Raw genomic sequence first — 22,986 nt, 5'->3', positions numbered from 1 at the left:
GTTGAAACAATGAACGACAATCTTATGGGCATCATTAAAGATTGTGCAATGGAAGTCGGTGCTGACTTCGTTAGACAGAATACCGGTAAGCTATCGCAGCAGACGAAAGATCTGATTAGGGCACGCCAATGTGTCATTTATTCATTACTAATAATTACGCCAAGTTAATAAACATGTGTAAGATAGCTGACATAAGGAAGTATAATTTGGATAGAATTGAGCATGCTTTCAGGAACGGAGGAAGTGTCAAAGCAGTGAAGAAAAAACTAGGAATAAGCAGGAATCAGATGTATGCGTTAAGAAGCAAAGCCGGTAATATAATGACTAATATTGATACGATAATTCAAGTGATTGAGGAGTTCTATAGGGATTTATACAGTACGAGTCGCACCCCCGAAGGTAATGGAAGAGTGAATAGCCTAGAGGAATTTGACATCCCACGAGTAACGTCGGAAGAAGTAAAGAAAGCCTCGGGAGCTGTGCAAAGGCAGAAGGCAAGATGGGGAGGATCAGGTTACAGCAGATTTGTTGAGTGATGGTGGGCAGATTTTTTTAGAAAAACTGGCCACCCTGTATACGTAGTGCCTCATCACTTCGAGCGTACCGGATACTGGGAAGAACCCCAATATAATCGTATTCCACAAGAAAAGGGACACCAAAGACATGAAAAAATATAGACCTATCAGCTTACTGTCCGCTGTCTACAAAGTATTTACTAAGGTAATCGCAAATAGAATTAGGAACACCTTAGACTTCTGTCAACCAAAGGACCAGGCAGGATTTCATATAGGCTACTTAACAATAGACCATATTCACACTTTCGGACAGGTGATAGAGAAATGTGCCGAAGAAAGCCAACCTTATATAATAGCTTTCATTGATTACCAGATAGCGTTTGATTTAGTCGAATCCTGAGCAGTCATGCAGGCATTACGAAATTAGGGCGTAGACGAGCCGCGTGTAAAAATACTGAAAGATATCTACAGCGGCCTCACAGCCACCGTAGTCCTCCATAACGAAAGGAACAATATCACAATAAAGAAGGGCGTCAGGCAGGGAGATACGATCTCTACAATACTATTCACAGCGTCTTTACAGGAGGTATTCCGAGACCTGGATTGCGAAGAATTGGGGATAGGAGTTAATGGAGAATACCTTAGTAACTTGCGATTCGCTAATGTTGTTGCTTTGCTTAGTAACTCAAGGGTCCAATTGCAATGCATGCTTACTACCTGGACAGGCAAAGCAGAAGGGTGGGTCTCAAAATATTCTGCAGAAAACTAAAGCAATCTTTAACAGTCTCGGTAGAGAACAGCAGTTTACGATAGGTAGTGAGGCACTGGAAGTCGCAAGGGAATACATCTACTTAGGGCAGGTAGTGACCGCGGATCGGAATCACGATACCTAAATTATACGAAGAATAACAATGGGCTGGGGTGCGTTTTGAAGGCATTCTCAGATTATGAGAGAGAAGTGGTTCTTGTGTGGAAAGGAGGAAAGGCTGGCACTACCTTCTGAAACCCTTGCGGGAGCACGGCTCAGCGCCAGCAGGTGGATGCATATGGGAGTGAAGGAGATAGAAGTTGGGAGAAAGGTAGAGAGAGGCCATGGCAGCAGCGGAGCAGCGCGGCCGGGAAGGCCCAGTGGCTTCGACCGGAGGAGTGGACTGGTGATAGACCATAGCATAATTGCGACCTGTCGTTCAGATTACGAACGGCAAGTCAAAATTATACCTGAAGAGAAAAGTGTGTAACAGGTGTGTCTTGCCAGTACTCACCTACGGGGCAGAAACCTGGAGGCTTACGAAAATGGTTCTACTCAAATTAAGGATGACACAACGAGCTATGGAAAGAAGAATGATGGGTGTAACGTTAAGGGGAAGGGGAGAAGAAAGCAGATTGGGTGAGGGAACAAACGCGAGATAATGACAATTTAGTTGAAATCAAGGAAACGATATGGGCATGGGCAGGGCATGTAATGAGGTGGCAAGATAACCGGTGGTCATCAAGGATTACGGACTGAATTCCAAGAGAATGGAAGCGTAGCAGGGGGCAGCAGAAAGTGAGCTGGACGGATGAGTATAAGACATTTGCAGGGACACCATGGCTACAGTTAGCACATGACCGGGGCAGTTGGAGAAGTATGGGAGAGGCCTTTGCGCTGCAGTGGGCGTAGCCAGGATGATGATGATGATGACGAAGATGATGATAATGAAGGTGATGATATTCACAATTATGTTATGCGAAGTCAGTTGTCCATTATGTGTTGCAGCTGCGACGTGAGCTTTTTGCTGGCCAGAGTTTGTGATCAAGCGCTTTTGTTGCATTTGTAGCCAGCACTTTAAGTGGTACCCGGAACCTTCTTTAGGATGAGACAGTGTACATTAAGAAATATTCCATAATTTAGATCGTTGAACTCAGTTTTTTTTTTCGGAAAGATAGGTAGTAATTCACTGTATGCTGTACTTTTAGCACCTTCATTGTGATAGTCTGCATCATCATTTGGCTTATTTTGCAATCCCACAAGACAGGCGGCTACCTTGGGTTTTGTTGCTCGGTCAATTGCTAATATTCTTTAAGCCCCATGGAAACCAACTGTAGGTTGGTTTCCATGGGGCTTTATCCAACCAACTTTATCCACTGGAATAAATTTATGCTTCTGACCTTTATAATTCATTTCAAGCTGTGGCTCTCTCTCTCTCTCTCTCTCTCTCTCTATATATATATATATATATATATATATATATATATATATATAATCGAGAAGAAAGGGGGTTAACCGATGGGCCCGATTTTGATAAGTCATATCATGAGACGCTAGCCACCACTGACACCAAGGACATCATATGGGACATTACTTGTGCATAATAAATAAAATAAAGCAGCGATAAATTAATGTAAATTAAAGTGGATGAAAAAACAACTTGCCGCAGGTGGAAACCGAACCCACAACCTTCGCATTCCGCGTGCGATGCTCTACCAATTGAGCTACCGCGAGGCTGTTTCCCCATCCACTTTTCTTGTGTATTTATGTGTTCTAGTATATTATTAGTAAGATATATATGCCCTGGTTAACACTTCCAGGGTTCTACTAGGACATATAAATACCCAAGAAAAGGTCAAGCAGTCTTTAGTGGTGATGATTGAGCTAGTAGTATGTCAGAAAGCAGATAGACGTCTTAGCCAGAACAGTGCGAGAACTATTGCAGTGCAGCTGGAAACAATTACATGAGCTCTTCTCCATACGCACACCAAAGCAAGCGCAGCGCACACAGCACGCTTAGAAAGGCAGTTGTTCTGCGTGGTTGTGTTGGAAGCCTGATTCCTGCATAAGGGTTGGTGATAAACATAATATGATGTTAAGGCCCATGAAAACTAGGTTTGGTACTGTATTCGTTTTCTTTAGTTTACTTTTCGTAAAAAATTACATTGTTTAAGACTTTTACGTTCTAGAACGCACTTCTTACAATAATGAGCTCATACTGTTTTTAGTTATATTTTCAAACAACATTTTTCAGCTGGCCTGGCGGTTGCGCAGCCTGACAAACACCTACACAATGAACCCTCGAGAGAGGCGAAATGTTCGCAACGAAGATATGTGAGATATGTTCATTTTATTTATTTATTTAAAGATGTCTTTGCCGGCCTCGTATGAGGCATTGAGTAAGGGGGGCATTACAGAAGGATTAAGAGTATATAGGGCATATAACAAAACATAATTGACAGGCAATATTAACAGACAATGGGAAAATGTATACACATCTCATACAAGCAATAAAGCATTGTACAAAAATAACAGGGTCCGTAATGTACATATTGAAAAAAAAAACGATACAGTTTCTTCGATAAACAATGAAAAAAAAAGTGTAGCCGCTCCAGTAGAAACACTAAATAATATTTTAAAAAATATACAAGAATAATAAGCGAAATGATGATGCTCATGGGCCCGGCCGCACTGAAGCTATGCGGACGCTAAATCTTTTCATCATCGTGCAGATTGTCCAGCACTTTCCCGGGTTGCTGTTACTCGCCAGCGATGGAAATGCCATGTTGACCACGGACACATGGACCGTGGTCAACCTGGACACCCAGTTGAGCCCTAGCGACATTGAACGCGCCCATCGCCTCGGACGACACTCTAAGGACAGGAAACGCCCAATTATCGTTAAGTTTACATCATTTAAAACTAAAGAATCAATTCTTTCTAAAGGCTCAAAATTCAAAGGTACAGACTACAGCGTAGATGAAGACTTATCGAGCCGCGTTCATAACTGCCGGAAACATCTTGTCGCTTTTGCCAGGGCAAAGTCCGTGCCTTTTTCCCTGAGATTTAAAACTTTGCATATTGGCCCCAAACGTTACGTTTTTGATGAACTTTCGGAATCTGTAAAAGAAACATCTTAGCAATCAACTCATCCTTGCCGGTCATCGCGCTATCCCCCACCTACGCCATGTGCCAACGTTTCACTATCCGTAATCTTTACTAACATTCGCAGCTTCCTGCCGAAACGCGATATCGTATCGAACCTTGTAACTTCGTCAGGCAGCAATCTACTTATATTAACCGAAACGTGGCTGAACAACGATATCACTGACTCAGAAATTCTGTTTGACCTGCCCAGTTTTAATCTTTCTCGCGCTGATCGCAAGTATTCTCGTGGGGGAGGAGTCCTAATTGCAGTCAGCGAACAATTGTCTTGTTCTGCCATTAATGTCGCGTCAGACTTAGAAATGCTGTGGATTATGTGCCGCGCCTCACCTCTGACGTTATTAATTGGTGTGTGTTATAGGCCACCTCGCAAAAGTCCCGACTTTCCCCGCAAGCTTCACAATGTTGTAAATAGACTAGTATCAAAGCACCCTAAAGCACACATTCTACTATTTGGGGACTTCAATTACTCCAATATCGACTGGAGTAACCAACCTCAGCCCATAGTTAGTCAAGAAGAGCCGAATGACTTCATTGACGTTTGCCTTAATTTTAACTTGACCCAAGTTGTATCCGAACCGACACGCGTCGCAGGGGAAGCAGCGAACACTCTGGATCTCATACTGACCATACTTGAATGAAAAAACCAGTCAAAAACACAAAGGACAAGAGAAGAAGTTCACGACACAACGACTGGACTATCAACTGTGGTTTATTAGAATCGGTGTAGTCCCAGCAAGGGCAGCAGAGCATGCGCAACCGCACCATCACTTATCACATAGCATGAAAAGACAGCACCGTTTCTATCGGAACCGACTTAGAAATTCAAATTCTTTTTTTTGTAAGCGCACCGAGGTTGTACTAACGCAGTCATCACCTAATAAACTGATGAAGTCTTTCCATGCTATGTGATAAGTGATGGTGCGGTTGCGCATGCTCTGCTGCCCTTGCTGGGACTACACCGATTCTAATAAACCACAGTTGATAGTCCAGTCGTTGTGTCGTGAACTTCTTCTCTTGTCCTTGGTGTTTTTGACTGGTTTTTTTCGTTCAAGTATGTACCAACTGGCCCAGATTTCAACCCTTCTCTTACTGACCACTCATCCAGACAGTCTTAATTTCATTACAGGCCTCCGAGAAATCAGCGACCATGAAGTAATCCATGCCAACTTTAACTTCTCACCTGAATTAAAACAAACTTCCCAGAATACTATTAGACTCTATGATAAGGGAAACTACGAAGCAATCAACTCTGAAATAACGAACTTTCTGTCGGTCTTTGAAACATTCTATCTTTCCAGAAGTGTGAATGAGAACTGGACCCTTTTCAAACATAAAGTTATCGAACTAACAAATAAATACATTCCGTCATGCAGTTTACGAAAGAGTAATCAGAAACCCTGGTTCACGAAGACACTGAAAAGGCTCGAAAACAAGAAAAAACGCGCATTTCGTGCAGCGAAACGCCACGCAAACCCCCACGCATGGGAAAAATATTATGAAGCTGAGAACGCATACTTGGCCGAGATCGGAAGTGCTAAGCGTTCATTTTACGAAATAGTACTACCAAAAATGATAGTTGATAACCACAAGAAATTCTGGAAGGTGATATATAAACCCGAAGTAAGCGCGCGCTATCACCCTCACTAACAATGCTGGGGAAATCGTGGCTGATTCCGACTGTGCAGACATCTTTACCACTGCATTTTCATCTGTTTTTACCGACGAATCCGATGCATCATGTTTTACATTACCAGTTATTATTACTACAGCCATAGACGCCATAACATTCAGCAGTAGTGGAATTTCGTGCATAATTGATAAAATAAAAAATTCATCTGCCGCCGGCATAGATGACATCAATCCAAAAATTTTGAAAAACGCTAACCCAGCCAGTTCCAGTATTTTCTGTTTATTGTTTTCACAATCCCTCTCCGAAGGAACCATTCCAGACGACTGGAAAGTGGGGAAGGTCGTTCCCGTGCACAAAACAGGTAATACTGATTCACCTCTTAATTATCGGCCCATTTCATTAACAAGTATTCCCTGCAAAATCATGGAACACGTCATTTACTCCCAAATCATGCGATTCTTAGATTCCAATAACTTCTTTCATCCGTCACAGCATAGTTTTCGTAAGGGTTTTTGATGCGAGACTCAACTAGCCATTTTTCTTCATGACATTCACGCCAACCTTGATATTAATCTACAAACTGACGCCATCTTCTTAGACTTCGCTAAGGCATTCGATAAAGTACCTACTCAACGCTTGCTTCTTAAACTTTCCCAGTTAAACCTGCATCCAAACATCATGTCGTGGATTAACGAATTCCTCACGCATCGCTCTCAGTCTGTCTTCTTTAATAACCAATCCTCCAACCCGCTCCCAGTCACCTCTGGCGTCCCGCAAGGATCCGTCCTCGGTCCCTTGTTATTCCTCATTTACATAAACGACTTACCCCAGCGCGTATCTTGCCATATCCGCTTGCTCGCTGATGATTGCGTTATTTATGGTTCGGTAACTAACCCTTCTGACCAAGAATGCCTTCAGGCAAACCTAAACCTCTCTGCTAAACTGGTGTTCGCAGTGGGTGATGACACTCAACCCCAACAAGTGTAAGTACATGTCTTTTCACCGCCGTCGCAACCCTTTTGTTTTTGAATATTCCGTTTCTAACTCCCCTGTTGACCTCGTCCAGCCATACAAATACTTAGGTATCACCATTTCTCATGACTTATCTTGGCGACTGCACGTATCTAACCTAATATCATCAGCTAATAAAACATTAGGTTTCTTAAAACGTCACCTGAGGGAAGCCCCTCAACACGTCAGACTACAAGCATACACCTCACTTATCAGAACTAAACTGGAATACGCATCGCCCATCTGTTACCCTCATCAAGCATATTTAACAAATGCCATCGAAGCTGTACAAAACCGAGCTACCAGATTTATTCACTCTGCATACTCATACGACGTTAGCATATAATCGCTAAAATTACAATCAGGCTTGTGTGATATTTCTGCTCGCCGTCGCATTGCCAGTCTTGTTTTATATCACAAGTTTTTTAATCGCCCGTAAGACAAGAACCATACATCTGCGCACCCCCACCACGCCGATCCCATCCCATCGGTCACCCTCTTCAAGTTTTGCATCCACGAGCCCGTACTACTACCTTCATGAACTCATTTTTTTCACGAGCAACAACTGAATGGAACGGCCTTCCCCACCATGTCGCTGCCATAACCTGTCCATCCAGATTTTCGACTACTGTGAACGCCTGCATCTTGTAAACCCCACCCCTTATGTAACACCCCGAAAGGGGTCTTTAAGGAAAATAAAGTGATGTGATGTGATGTGATGTGCAGGCATTCGACGCATCGACCATACACGTGCCAGACATCCTACCGTTCGCGGCCGTAGAATCTGTGTTACGTCACGGTGAAATAACCAGGATACATGACCTGAAAGCATCGCCAGCACGGATTACCGCGATTACAAAAGAACACGCACCAGGCAACGCCAGCTATGGGCACGGCAGCACTCAAGCTATGCGGAAGCTAAATCCTTTCATCTTCATCGTGCAGGTGAGGAAGCAATATGAAATTTGTATTCAATCAGACAACCGTTTGTTGATCGTGCTGCCGTGCCCGCAGCACTTTTGTGGGATTATGTCAAGCTGTACAGACGCAGTCAAAATATTAGTGCTCCTTGGGCGTGATATTGAAACAAATCCTGGACCAGAGCTAGCCCAAATCGCAATACAGACAAAGGAAATTACTAGTGACATAAAAGAGAAGCGGTTAAATGACATAGATAATAAGTTTGACGCGATATCGGAACTAGAAAAGGAAGTTGAGACTAACCAAAGTGAAATATTAAACATGAAGCAGGTAATAGAAACTATGCAAAAAAGAATAGATAACCTTGAAAATCAAAGCCACCGGTCTAACCTTATTGTGTAAGGCTTAGCAGAACAGAAAGGAGAAATGAGTGAGAGCCTTGAACAAGCCGTGAACAAAGGTATTATTGAAGAAAAGCTCGAGCTTGAGCCTGCTACAATCGAACGCATACACCGATAGGGGAACGAACAGGCAAACAAAAACTGGCCAGTTATTTTTAAAATACTGGACTCCACACAAAAACATGTTATACTAAAAAAAGGGTACAAATTGAAAAACTCTGGCCTGTGTATTGGTGAAGATTTCTCGCGCAAAATAAGGAAAGTTAGAAAAAAAAGCTACCAGAAAGTACAAAAGAAAACTGACAAAAACACGAGGCGTCATTAGCTTTTGACACTCTACATAAATGGCAAAGCATTCATTTGGAATGATGCAAAAAATAAAGTGCTCCTGCGTCATAAAAGGACGACACAAAAAGTCGGCCTTCCACACGGCAAAACCCTTAGTCAAAGAATTAACTGTAATAAATATAAATGCTAGGAGCATTTAAAAGAAAATTGAAGAACTCGAAAATTTATTGCTTGAATATGAACCGTATATATGTTGTGGCTATCACTGAGACATGGCTTACACGCGACGTATATGATCATGAAATCGCGCCACCAAGTTCCATAATCCGCAAGGATCGTCTGGCGCGAGGGGGTGGTGTTGCTATTGTAATCAAAAATTGTTTTTCCTTCAGCATTCTGCCACACAATTCAGAAGCTGAAGCTGTCTTTTGAAAACTCACAGGTGATTCGGGGACTGTGTTCATTGGATGTGCTTATCGAAGCCCGTCATCAGGTCATGAAAGCATATCTGCTATTCAAGAATTCATGCAACAAGTGTGCGAAATTCAAGAATATTGCTGATGGGTGATTTCAATATTCCTGACATAGACTGGGATACCGTGCATCACTCGTCATCAGCTTCCTATCCTCTGTTTGATATAATGCTAGCATTTCATCATCATCTACAGCCTGGTTGCGCCCACTGCAGGGCAAAGGCCTCTCCCATGCTTCTCCAACAACCCCTCTCATGTACTAATTGTGGCCATGCCGTGCCTGCAAACTTCTTAATCTCATCCGCCCACCTAAGTTTCTGTCGCCCCCTGCTACGCTTCCCTTCCCTTGGGATCCAGTCCGTAACCCTTAATGACCATCGGTTATCTTCCCTCCTCATTACATGTCCTGCCCATGCCCATTTTTTTTTCTTGATTTCAACTAAGATGTCATTAACTCGCGTTTGTTCCCTCACCCAATCTTCTCTTTTCTTATCCCTTAACGTTACACATATCATTCTTCTTTCCATAGCTCGTTGTGTCGTCCTCAATTTGAGTAGAACCCTTTTCTTAAGCCTCCAGGTTTCTGCCCGGTAAGTGAGTACTGGTAAGACACAGCCATTATATACTTTTCTCTTGAGGGATAATGGCAACCTGCTGTTCATGATTTGGGAATGCCTGCCAAACGCACCCCAGCCCATTCTTATTCTTCTGATTATTTCCGTCTCATGATCCGGATGCGCCGTCACTACCTGCCCTAAGTAGATGTATTCCCTTACGACTTCCAGTGCCTCGCTGCCTATTGTAAATTGCTGTTCTCTCCCGAGACTGTTAAGCATTACTTTAGTTTTCTGCAGATTAATTTTTAGACCCACTCTACTGCTTTGCCTCTCCAGGTCAGTGAGCATGCATTGCAATTGGTCCCCTGAGTTACTAAGCAAGGCAATATCATCAGCGAATCGCAAGTTACTGAGGTATTCTCCATTAACTTTTATCCCCAATTCTTCCCAATCCAGGTCTCTGAATACCTCCTGTAAACACGCTGTGAATAGCATTGGAGATATCGTATCTCCCTGCCTGACGCCTTTCTTTATTGGGATTTTGTTGCTTGCTTTATGGAGGACTACGGTGGCTGTGGAGCCGCTATAGATATTTTCCAGTATTTTTACATATGGCTCATCTACACCCTGATTCCGTAATGCCTCCATGACTGCTGAGGTTTCGACTGAATCAAACACTTTCTCATAATCAATGAAAGCTATATATAAGGGTTGGTTATATTCTGCACATTTCTCTATCACTTGATTGATAGTGTGAATATGGTCTATTGTTGAGTAGCCTTTACGGAATCCTGCCTGGTCCTTTCGTTGACAGAAGTCTAAGGTGTTCCTGATTTTATTTGCAATTACCTTAGTAAATACTTTGTAGGCAACGGACAGTAAGCTGATCGGTCTATAATTTTTCAAGTCTTTGGCGTCCCCTGTCTTAGGGATTAGGTTTATGTGAGCATTTTTCCAAGATTCCGGTACGCTCGACGTCATGAGGCATTGCGTATACAGGGTGGCCAGTTTCTCTAGAACAATGTGCCCGCCATCCTTCAACAAATCTGCTGTTACCTGATCCTCCCCAGCAGCCTTCCCCCTTTGCATATCTCCCAAGGCTTTCTTTACTTCTTCCGGCGTTACGTGTGGGATTTCGAATTCCTCTAGACTATTTTCTCTTCCACTATCGCCGTGGGTGCCACTGGTTCACAGGCGCACAGGTTCGCCCTCTAACCTTCTTAGCGCATCTAATCTAAAAAATGCTAGCAGATAGAGCGAAAGAAGCTCGCCTCAAAGTTTATTCCAAACATTTCACAACAATCTCAAGATAGACGCATCCAGATACACTTCTTTTTCCGACACTCGACCAACACGTCAAAGCCATGCAAACCAATTATTTTAATATTCCTACAGTAATATAACATTTAAACATTTTATCTGCTTTGCATAAGAGAATGGAACCAACTTCACCCATCTATCACAAACACTCAATCGTTCTCGGAATTTTCTAATAAAATTGAAAGCAACAAAAACTAGATTTTTGAGATTGTTTATAGTATCAATATTGTTAAATACTAGAGTGATGTTCACTGTCTGTATTCATGTAACGAGTATATGTTGTTTAATTTGGTCCTGTAACCTCTCAGTTCCTACATTTGTTTACATATTTGATTGTTTTGTAAACGTTTCACATATTGTATTGCCCTCCAGCTATGCTCTCAGATGAGAGCAGCAGTATTGAAAATAAATAAATTAATAAACAAGCGAGCACATAACTAGAAAGAGAAGAAAAAGTTAGGCGGTGAAATATGAATTTATAAGCTGCCGGAATTTATCGGGATTAGGTTCGGGGATGATGAAATCAGGAAGGGCGTTCCACAGTCCAATGGCACGAGGAAGCGCCGACCATCTGAACGCATGAGTGTTCCCGTAGATGCATGTGAAGCTCAGGTGATTATATAATCTGCGAGATGTGAAAGGTGCGACTTCAAGCCTTATCCTCAAGGCTCTAATGTACCCAACCAAGACCAAGTCAGAAAGTAACAAGGCCATCCAAAGACTAGTACACCAATTTGAAGGGACAGAAGAAGGGCTACTGGAAGAAGTCCGTGTAAAGTGCTACCGGCAAGACAAACCCGAAGCGTACACGGAGAAATACCGAGGTGAAGAAAACCCCGATCTAGACAGACCCATCACCAAGGAGGAAGTTTTCGCAGCAGTTAAGGCATCGACCCGGCACACAGCAGCAGGCGCGGACAAGATTAGGAACGCACTAATCCGCAACCTAAGTGATGAGGCGGTCACACAGCTGACGAACTTCCTCAATTGCTGCTCCCATGCAGTGGGCATGGGAGCAGCGCCTTCGGCACCGCTCCTAATCGTCAAACTTTCGCCATGCAGGTCATTCAGGTGCTCCTCGTGCCATGGTTATCGGCTGTGGTCAGTGACTGCTCAAGCTTTTTCACCCCGCTGTCAATGGCGGTCCCTTGGATTGGCCAGCCGGACGAAATGTCAGCTGCGTCGACCTGCTGCGCGGTTGACTATGATGGACCTGCAATTGTACAACTCGTCTACTGCCCAACAGCGCAATGGACAACTGCATCAATCACCGGGGACGATTTAAGCAGCCGGCTCGCCAGCGTTTCCTTCAGTGGGCATGGGAGCAGCGCCTTCGGCACCGCTCCTAATCGTCAAACTTTCGCCATGCAGGTCATTCAGGTGCTCCTCGTGCCATGGTTATCGGCTGTGGTCAGTGACTGCTCAAGCTTTTTCACCCCGCTGTCAATGGCGGTCCCTTGGATTGGCCAGCCGGACGAAATGTCAGCTGCGTCGACCTGCTGCGCGGTTGACTATGATGGACCTGCAATTGTACAACTCGTCTACTGCCCAACAGCGCAATGGACAACTGCATCAATCACCGGGGACGATTTAAGCAGCCGGCTCGCCAGCGTTTCCTTCAGTGGGCATGGGAGCAGCGCCTTCGCCACCGCTCCTAATCGTCAAACTTTCGCCATGCAGGTCATTCAGGTGCTCCTCGTGCCATGGTTATTGGCTGTGGTCAGTGACTGCTCAAGCTTTTTCACCCCGCTGTCAATGGCGGTCCCTTGGATTGGCCAGCCGGACGAAATGTCAGCTGCGTCGACCTGCTGCGCGGTTGACTATGATGGACCTGCAATTGTACAACTCGTCTACTGCCCAACAGCGCAATGGACAACTGCATCAATCACCGGGGACGATTTAAGCAGCCGGCTCGCCAGCGTTTCCTTCAGTGGGCATGGAAGCCGCGCCTTCGGCACCGCTCCTAATCGTCAAACTTTCGCCATGCAGGTGTGTACCTACTTTTCCCTGTATGCGAAAAAAAGCGACAATCGTTGTTTGTTGCTGTTCCCATGCCCACACGTCTTGCGCGAAACCTTGTCGGAGTGCTTTTCTATGGCGTTACTGTTATTGTGCTGCGGGGATATTGAATCTAACCCTGGGCCCACCACTAGAGCAGAGGCAATTCTTGATATCGAATCTTTACCAGACAACCCCGCTGAACAAATGGGTGCCCTTTTTCGTTTGCTAAAGGATGTTCACACACGTTCATTACAGAGCACAAAATTCCAAGCCGAACTAGCAGCCGACATAAAAAGCATAAAATCTGGACAAAAAAATAATGAAGCCAAAGTATCCGATATCCAAACGAGACTTGACGCCCTGGAAAAGAAATCCTGTACAATAGACGACCTTGGTGCACAAATTACACATATACAGTCAACTGCTGACTTGTTGGCTGTACAGAACAACCTCTTGCAGTCACGTGTTGACGAAATGGAAGATCGGTCACGAAGAAATAACCTAATATTTTATGGTTTGCCTGATGCGAAGGAAACATGGCAAGAAACGGAAACAAAATTAATTGAAGTACTAAGTAAAGTCGTAGATTCATTTCCAGCTGGTTCAATTGAACGTGCGCATCGTCTGGGCACTCTATCACCAAACAAATGCCGTCCCGTTATTGTGAAGCTTGTGAACTTCAAAACCAAGGAACAGCTACTTTCCGCACGCAAGCTGTTGAAATCAAAAAATGTAACAGTATCTGAAGATTTCTCGCCCGCCACCCGTGTCACACGAAAAAAACTAACCGAATTCGCCAAAAACCTTCCTGGTTCCCCATCCTTTCTACTCTGCTACAATAAGGTCACTGTTAATAAGAAACGCTACACTTACAACACATTAACGGATAGCATCGAAGAAATTAAAACCAATGAACGCACTGAGCGGCATGAGCCCGTCACTAACACTGCTAATGCTAAGCCCTAGGAAGGCGAGAGGGGTGCTGGACGGCCATTTGCACAACTGTCAATCATGTACACCAATGCACGCAGTGTCGTCAACAAACATGATTCGTTGTCATCGGCGATAGATTCCTGCTCTGCGCACATTGTTGCTCTAACGGAAACTTGGCTCTTTCCTGACGTACAAGATTGTGAAATCTTTCATGAAGCCTCACATTTTAACATATACCAATGCGACCGCACTACGTCTCGAGGTGGGGGCGTACTACTTGCGATTTTAAATGATATTCCTTCATCGAGCATATCAGTTAGCACATACCTGGAAATCGTCTGGGCATCAGTAATAATTGACCATCGTAAACTCATTTTTGGCGTGTGCTATAGACCCCCTTCTTCCGCTTCCTGTTTTTTAAATGAACTGCATGACGTCCTTAATACGATTTACACTCGGTTTCCCACGTCACCCGTCATACTTTTACTTTTAGGGGATTTCAACTTCCCTAATATAATATGGAATACGAACCCTCCTACCTTAACTCCGTACTCAACCGAATCACAAGAATTTTTGGATATATGTTCTGCATTTTCGTTAACCCAAACTGTTTCCGAACCAACCAGATTATACGCTACTGCACCCCACACACTTGACTTAATTCTAACAACTACCCCTGATCTTCTCTCTGATGCTACTTGCTATCCTGGAATTAGTGACCACCTACTGCTAAACTTTCACATCGAAACAACCGCGCCAAAACGCTCAAAACAACGCAAAACTATTTTTGACTACAACAGAGCAAACTTTGACGCAATCAATACTGAACTCCATGCATTCATAGACATCTTCTTGCATAACTTCGACAATAACTCAGTGCACGCTAATTGGGACGCATTCGAAACTAAAGCGCACGAACTAATAAAAAAAATACATTCCAAAGCGAGTCACCACCACCCATTCGCAGGCACCATGGTATAACGTTCATTTAAAACGGCTATCCAACCAGAAAAAACGTCTTTATCGCGCAGCCAGGCTATCACCTTCTAATTTACGTTGGGATGCGCACAAGGCTGCATCTGACGCTTATCTTGCAGCCATTAGAGACGCCAGAGAAAACTATTTATCAACTGTGCTTCCGTCGATGCTAGCCTCTAACGTAAAGAAATTTTGGCGCACCATTAACCCTCCACCACACGACACTATCACCTTACATGATTCTTCTGATGAACCCGTACCCAACAATCTTTGTGCGACCCTTCTTAATCAAACATTTGTACAGAATTTTTCCTCTGCTTCTTCAAATGAATTACCCCTGACACAAGCGTTCAACTACGTAGCTATGCCTCCAGTACGAATCGACGTATCTGGTGTCGCTAAGCTTATCTACGGGTTAAACAACTCGTCCTCTCCCGGCTTCGACGGTATTAACACCAAATTTTTAAAAAACACGAGTACCTACTGCTCTATTATATTAACAAAAATATTCCAACAATCCTTGGACATGGGTACGCTCCCCGAAAAATGGAAAATAGGAAAGGTGATTCCAATCTTCAAATCAGGCAATAAAAACTTTCCTTGTAATTATCGCCCCATTTCTCTCACCAGTAACTGTTGTAAAATACTAGAACACGTAATCTACACTAACTTGGTTAACTTTCTGGAATCAAACTCATTTTTTAGCGCGGCTCAACACGGCTTTCGCAAAACATATTCATGTGAAACACAACTTATGTGCTTTACTAACGCGTTGCACCAAATCTTAGATCGATCATCTCATGCCGTTTGCTTATTCTTAGATTTTTCAAAAGCGTTTGACAAGGTCTCACATAGATTACTGCTTCATAAACTAAATCAACTAAATTTAGACACTGATTTGTTAAAATGGATTGAATTTTTTCTTACACATCGTTCACAGTTTGTTGTCGCGAATCAGTGCAGCTCTGCTTTTAGTCACGTTTCTTCAGGCGTTCCGCAGGGATCGGTTCTTGGACCGCTTTTGTTTCTTATCTATATCAATGATTTGGCGCCTCTCTTAAAATCTAACGTCCTTTTATTTGCTGACGACTGTGTTATCTTTCGCGAAATAAGAACTGTTAATGACACTACCCACTTACAGTCCGATCTAGATGCGGTTGCTACTTGGTCCAAAACGTGGCTCATGGAACTTAACACTAGCAAATGTAAAACAATGCACATTTCCCGCACGAAGACCTCCATATCTCCTTTTTACCTTAACAATGTTCAATTAGAATCAGTCATCTCGTACAAATACCTTGGCATTCACATTACCACTAATTTAACCTGGAACATTCATATTGAACATATAGTTAGCAACGCAAACCGCATGTTAGGTTACCTACGTCGTAACTTTCTTAGAGCGCCATCGTCACTTAAACTATTGCTGTATAAAACACTAATACGTTCCAAGCTGGAATACGCATGCTCGATATGGGATCCAAGTCAGGACAAGCTTGTAACGGCACTAGAACTTGTTCAAAATAACTCCGTTAGGTTTATTTTGTGCAACTATAATAGAACTGCTAGTATTACTGCCATGAAGTCTAATCTTGCTCTCCCATCCCTGTCTGCGCGCCGCCAAGTTTCCAGACTAACTCTTTTTCATAAGTTGTACTATCATCCTGTTTTGCGCGACCAATTTATCTCTAGGCCTCATTACCGATCCCATCGCATCGATCACAGCCACAAATTTGGTATTGACATTTGCAACACTAAGCATTTCTTTCACTCCTTTTTGCCCAGGACTAGTCGCGATTGGAATCACCTTCCTTCTGATGCTGTATCTATCACTGATAACCATCACTTCCGAAATCTTCTAGCCAACAATGTATAAACAAGGTATTTGTAATGTTGTTTTTTCATGTTATTGTGCTAATATTTTACGTAATTTTTCCAATGATATAGCTAACATTGTATAATGAGCGAATATTGTATTTTTCTTGTACGTTTTGCTTGTATATTAACACCACTCCCCTCTGTAATGCCTTTGGCCCTGAGGGTATCATAAATAAATAAATAAATAAATACACATCGGGAAGCGGGGACACTGCCAGAGGAATGGAAACATGCAGATGTAGTTATGATCCCCAAGCCAGGGAAAAAGCTACTAGTAGAAAACCTACGGTCAATATCACTCACTTCGTGCCTTGGCAAGTTGTACGAGCTAATCGTGACAAGGAGGCTACAACAATACATGGAAGACGAATATCTGTATCCTCACAGTATGTTCGGCTTTCGCACCAAATTATCAACCCAAGACGTCCTAATACAAATTAAAGAGGGGGTTCTAAGCAACATCCCCTAGAACGGAGAAAACATAATAATGGCACTCGATGTCAAAGGGGCGTTCGACAACGTCAGCCACGCGGCCATCCTCAAGGGACTGGACGATCTCAACAGCGGAAGAAGAATCCACGGCTACGTGACAGCGTTCCTATCAAACAGAACAGCCACGGTGGGGTTAGGAGACCTGCGGACAGACAAGGTCCACACGCCTAAGAAAGGAACCCCGCAGGGATCCGTGATCTCACTGATCCTTTTCAACATTGCAATGATTTGGATAGCCAGAAAGCTCGAAGAGATCGATGGCATACATCACGCCATTTATGCCGACGATATCACCGTCTGGACTAACAAAGGCTTGCTCAGCCAAAAAGAAGAATGACTCCAAGCCGCCGCAACATGCGTGGAAAATTGTGTTAGGGAAAGAGGCCTCGCCTGCTCGACGGAGAAATCAGAGCTCCTGAGAGTCAGAAGAGGAAAACGCTCGGAAGAACAAATCAGCGCCACCCTACAAGGACAAAAGATACCAGAAAAAGAAGCCGTCAGGATTCTGGGGACGTGGGTGCAGATCAATCAACGCTGCACACACACCATAAACCCACTCAAGCAAGCGACGTCACAGGTGGCACGTATGATCACCCGCGTCTCGCAAAAAAAAAAGTGGCATGAAGGAGGGAGATACAGTCAAGTTGGTTAGGAGCGTCATAATCAGCCGGATTACGTATGCCCTCCTATATTACAACACAAACAAAGGCGAACGGGATCAGGCCGACGCCATCATAAGGAAAGCATTCAAAACAGCATTTCACCTGGTGGCCAACACCTCGACAGAGAAGCTCCTGGCCCTCGGACTCCACAACACGTTCGAGGAGCTCAAAGAAGCACAATTAGGGTCGTAGCTACTCAGACTCCAGCAGACTACCATGGGCAGAAAGCTCCTAAAAAACTGGGGCACAAAGAAATTGAAAGGCAAGAACAAAGAACGGCAAACCTACCCGATGAGTATCGAAGCACCATCAGGGTAGGGTCCCTACCAAGAAACATGGACCCGAATTTACACACAGCCAGGCGGAATGCTTGGGCAAAATGTGTAGAAAAATACCCAGCAACAAAAGCAAACACGGTATACACGGACGCCGCGGTATATCCTCGAGAACGAAGGGAAACAGAACAAAGAGTTGTCGCGGCAGTAATAGACTCGGAATATAGGGAAACCGCTTGCGCGTCGGCACGGGATTGTACGGTAACCGAGGGAGAGGAAATGGCAGTTGCTCTAGCAGTTGTGGAGGGCTGCCGCACAAACAGATCCCTTATAATTCTAAAAGACTCCTAGGAAGCATGCCGACACTCATTAACGGCAGAATTGGTCAAAAAGCGCTCCAAATATTCCTCCGCGCTGGCCAACAGAATAAATGCATTAGACACACATCTTTTGGGCACCTGGGCACACTGAGATTGAGGGCAACCAAAGGGTTGATAGGATCGCTCGCGAGCATACAAGCCGAGCGGACCTAAACAGAGATGCTGAGGATTTCATGACAGTGATCCCAACGTACTCTGACATACTAAATTACCATAAGGGGACGAGGATCAGATATCCCCCGCCCCACAATACACTCACTCAACAACAGGCATTTTACTGGCGAAATCTGCAGACAGGAACTTTCCCAAATTTACATATACTATGCAAAATGTTCCCAAGTCAATACAGGGACACATGCCCGTGCTGTTGTGCAATACCCACAATTTACCACATCACATGGGAGTGTAATACGAATAAGGAATTCCACTAAATAGAAAATCCGAGTGCGGAGCAGTGGGAGAGCGTGCTCTCCAGCGGCGACCCTAGCCTCCAGCGGAGGCTGGTGGATCATGCCCGACGAGCAGCCACGCTCAGTGGTGCCCTGGAATAGGGGCGCCAACCATGCAGGCCGGAGATCTTCATCAACCAATAGAAGATCAAGACATCCGGCCCGACCGCTGAATTACTCTTTCTAGAGTAATAAAGTTTACTTCCTCCTCGTTCCTCCCGTAGATGCATGTGGAGCTCAGGTGATTATATAATCTGCGAGAACTAAAAGGTGCGACTTCAAGCCTTAAAGATTTCCTGTCCGCATGAACGTACATGTGAAATAATGATGTGAGCTGGAAATCATGTTGAGTACTTAGTGCCTGAAGTGAAATATCAAGTTTTATTCCCGAGATGCTTGAACCGTAGGTTGAGTTACGTGAGATAAACCTGGCGGCGCTATTTTCAATTGATTCTAATAAGCTCATTAGGTTGTTATGATGGGGTGACCAGATTGGAGAGGCAAATTCGAGCTGGGAGCGAACAAACGTCTGATAAGCTAGCTTGCGGATGATAAAGGGCGATTTACGTAGGTTTCGGCGTAAGTACCGCAGTGATTTTGAAGCATTAGCACATATATTAGTAATGTGATGGGTCCAGGAAAGGCTTGGTGCGAGATAAATGTCTAAGTATTTGTAGGAAGTAGCTGTAGCCATTGGCCTATTTTTTACGTTATATTGGAGATGAGAGATTGAGTGTTTACGAGTGAAGCACATTACATTGCATTTGGATGAATTAGGAGTCATTAATCAAGTGTTACCCCTATCCAAAATATGATGAAGGTCGTTTTGAAGAGCGAGGTGGTCATCGGGGTTGGTTATAGGGCGGTAAACAATGCAGTAGTCTGCGAATATTCGCACTCGGAATGCTAATTTATTAGGAAGATCGTTAATGTATATTAAGAATAGCAGCGGGCCAAGAACGCTACTTTGTGGCACGCCGGAAGTGACATAGGAAAGGAGCAAGAAAGATTGGTAACGTTTATAAATTGTCGGTGATTAGAAAGTTCCGGAAGCAAGTTAGTATCAGTGGAATCCAATCTTAGGGCGTTTAACTTTGAAATCAGGCGGCAGTTGGCTACACAATCAAACACCTTGGAAAAGTCAAGGAATATGTCATCAATCTGTACATTCTTGTCCATGTCTAATTGCAGGTATGTCGTGAATTCTAAAAGCTGCGTCTCACATGACAAACCCTTCCTGAACCTGTGCTGATAAGTGAAAAAAAAGTATTTGATTCTAGATGGATGTATATGTGAGAATCGATTATATGCTCGAGCATTTTACAACAACTGCACGTGAGTAACATTGGCCGGTAGTTATGTGGAGAGTGTCACCGTTTTTGAATATGGGAACTACTTTCGCAGTCTTCCAATCTGACGGGAGCGCTCCTGTAGTTAGTGACAGCGTGAGAATGTGATACAGTATCTTGCTACAAGTCATAACGGTGCTTTAGTATCTTGGAGTTAATATCATCGACGCCACAAGAATTGGGTAACTTAAGATTGTTTATAAGAGATAGAATGCCGTCGATAGTACTGTCAATGGGCGTCATGTACTGCCAGTCCAAATCGGGAACATTAGGTAGGGTGGACTGATCTTTAATATAGATGAAAAATATGTGTAAAAGCATGAAGCACACTCATTGTCCGGGAGGAGCACGTGGTCGCTATCATGTAAAAAAAAATTTATTGGTGTCGCGGTTCGAAGAGATAATCTGCCAGAACATTTTAGGGTTGGATTTCAGAAGAGATGGAAGGTCATGCGAAAAATATTTGTTTAGCAGCGGATAGAGGGGAGTTGTAGTTTTTTAAACACTGATTGTATTTTTCCCAAGCCGATGGGGTGTCCAATCGTTTAGCACTACTGTATAAGCATTTCTTTTTGTTTCGAAGACGCCGTTGGAAACAGGTGAACCATGCATGGGTTCGATTTATTATTGGATGTTGTGATTACTGCGATATAGTGCTTTTCTAATGACTGTGATTTTTCTCGAAATAATACCCAGTTTTCCTAGACCGTTCTACTGTAAAAGAAAGGGAGAAATGCATTGTTCAAAAAAAAAATCTAGGTCAGCATCAATAGTACTATAGTCATCCTTGTTATAGTTTCGAATCGTTTTTTTTTACTATACCCTTATATCGTAACGGAATATTAAGCGGTAATTGGAGTAGAGTACAGTCACTACAACCATCCAAGTATGTTATTTGCTGAACTGTTTCAGGGTTGGTTGTCAGTACTAAATCTAAGATGCTGAGACTACGAGTGGGTTTGTTGACAGTTTGGGTGATGTTGAAGTCTAGGGTTAAATTAATGAAATCTGATGATACGCGACTGGTAGAGGTTTGCTTTTCCCAGTCCATGTGCGGAAAATTAAAACCCCCTAATAGATAAGTTCTATCCGCTGGGCAGGCCTTAATTGCAGTAGCAATACTGTTGCGAAGGTTGGTGGCAGAGGTTTGGTCTAAATGAGGAGGATGGTAACAGGCACCAGTGAGTACTTTCGTAGAACTGGTTAGACAGGCGGCCCAAACGATCTCGAGATTCGAGTTTGAGTTAACGTAATAAGATGCAATCGTCATCATCAGCCTGGTTACGCCCACTGCAGGGCAAAGGCCTCTCCCATAGTTCTCCAACAACCCCGGTCATGTACTAATTGTGGCCATGCCATGCCTGCAAACTTCTTAATCTCATCCGCCCACCTAACTTTCTGCCGCCCTCTGCTACGCTTCCCTTCCCTTGGAATCCATTCCGTAACCCTTAATGACCACCCGTTATCTTCCCTCCTCATTACATGTCCTGCCCATGCCCATTTCTTTTTCTTGATTTCAACTAAGATGTCATTAACTCGCGTTTGTTCCCTCACCCAATCTGCTCTTTTCTTATCCCGTAACGTTACACCTATCATTCTTCTTTCCATAGCTCGTTGCGTCGTCCTCAATTTGAGTAGAACCCTTTTCGTAAGCCTCCAGGTTTCTGCCCCGTAGGTGAGTACTGGTAAGACACAGCTATTATATACTTTTCTCTTGAGGGATAACGGCAACCGGCTGTTCATGATCTGAGAATGCCTGCCAAACGCACCCCAGCCCATTCTTATTCTTCTGATTATTTCCGTCCCATGATCCCGATCCGCCGTCACTACCTGCCCTAAGTAGATGTATTGCCTTACGACTTCCAGTGCCTCGCTACCTATCGTAAACTGTTGTTCTCTTCCGAGGCTGTTAAACATTACTTTAGTTTTCTGCAGATTAATTTTCAGACCCACCCTTCTGCTTTGCCTCTCCAGGTCAGTGAGCATGCATTGCAATTGGTCTCCTGAGTTACTAAGCAAGGCAATATTATCAGCGAATCGCAAGTTGCTGAGGTATTCTCCATCTACTTTTATCCCCAATTCTTCCCACTGCAGGTCCCTGAATACTTCCTGTACACACGCTGTGAATAGCATTGGAGATATCGTATCTCCCTGTCTGACGCCTTTCTTTATTGGGATTTCGTTGCTTTGTTTGTGGAGGACTACGGTGGCTGTGGAGCGGCTATAGATATCTTCCAGTATTTTTACATATGGCTCATCTACACCCTGATTCCGTAAGATAAGATGCAATAATTTTCTTTTATTGCGAGAATGATGCCACTTGCTAACAGTTGCTAGCATTGTCTGTAATAGGAGCTGTCCCTGCACTGCTACAGCTTTTTTTATTGCAATAGCAATAATGTGATGTGGAAAACTATACTCTGTTGTATTGTTTTTCTAGGTTTTCTATTCAGATAAAACACTCCCTTCGCCTGTGTATACATGCAGGTATCATTCTGAATGCCATGTCAAAGTTGGTTACTTGCTAGTTGGGCTTGGATGTTCATAAGCATGATAA

General features: G+C 43.7%; 1 protein-coding gene and 1 non-coding gene across 2 annotated transcripts in view; both read right to left on the bottom strand.

Moving 5' to 3' along the window:
* LOC135902292 (chitinase-3-like protein 1) overlaps nucleotides 1-22,986 on the bottom strand; it is an 830,286-nt gene that overhangs the window by 559,155 nt on the left and 248,145 nt on the right. The gene's annotated exons all lie outside the window — the stretch shown is intronic.
* On the bottom strand, nucleotides 2,925-2,999 carry TRNAP-CGG (transfer RNA proline (anticodon CGG)). The gene has a single exon. It is a non-coding gene; the product is annotated as a tRNA-Pro (tRNA).

This window comes from Dermacentor albipictus, chromosome 6, assembly GCF_038994185.2.
Source record: "Dermacentor albipictus isolate Rhodes 1998 colony chromosome 6, USDA_Dalb.pri_finalv2, whole genome shotgun sequence".
Taxonomy (NCBI): domain Eukaryota; kingdom Metazoa; phylum Arthropoda; class Arachnida; order Ixodida; family Ixodidae; genus Dermacentor; species Dermacentor albipictus.
The sequence above is the reverse complement of the archived record's forward strand: the minus strand, read 5'-3'. Positions and strand labels throughout refer to the sequence as shown.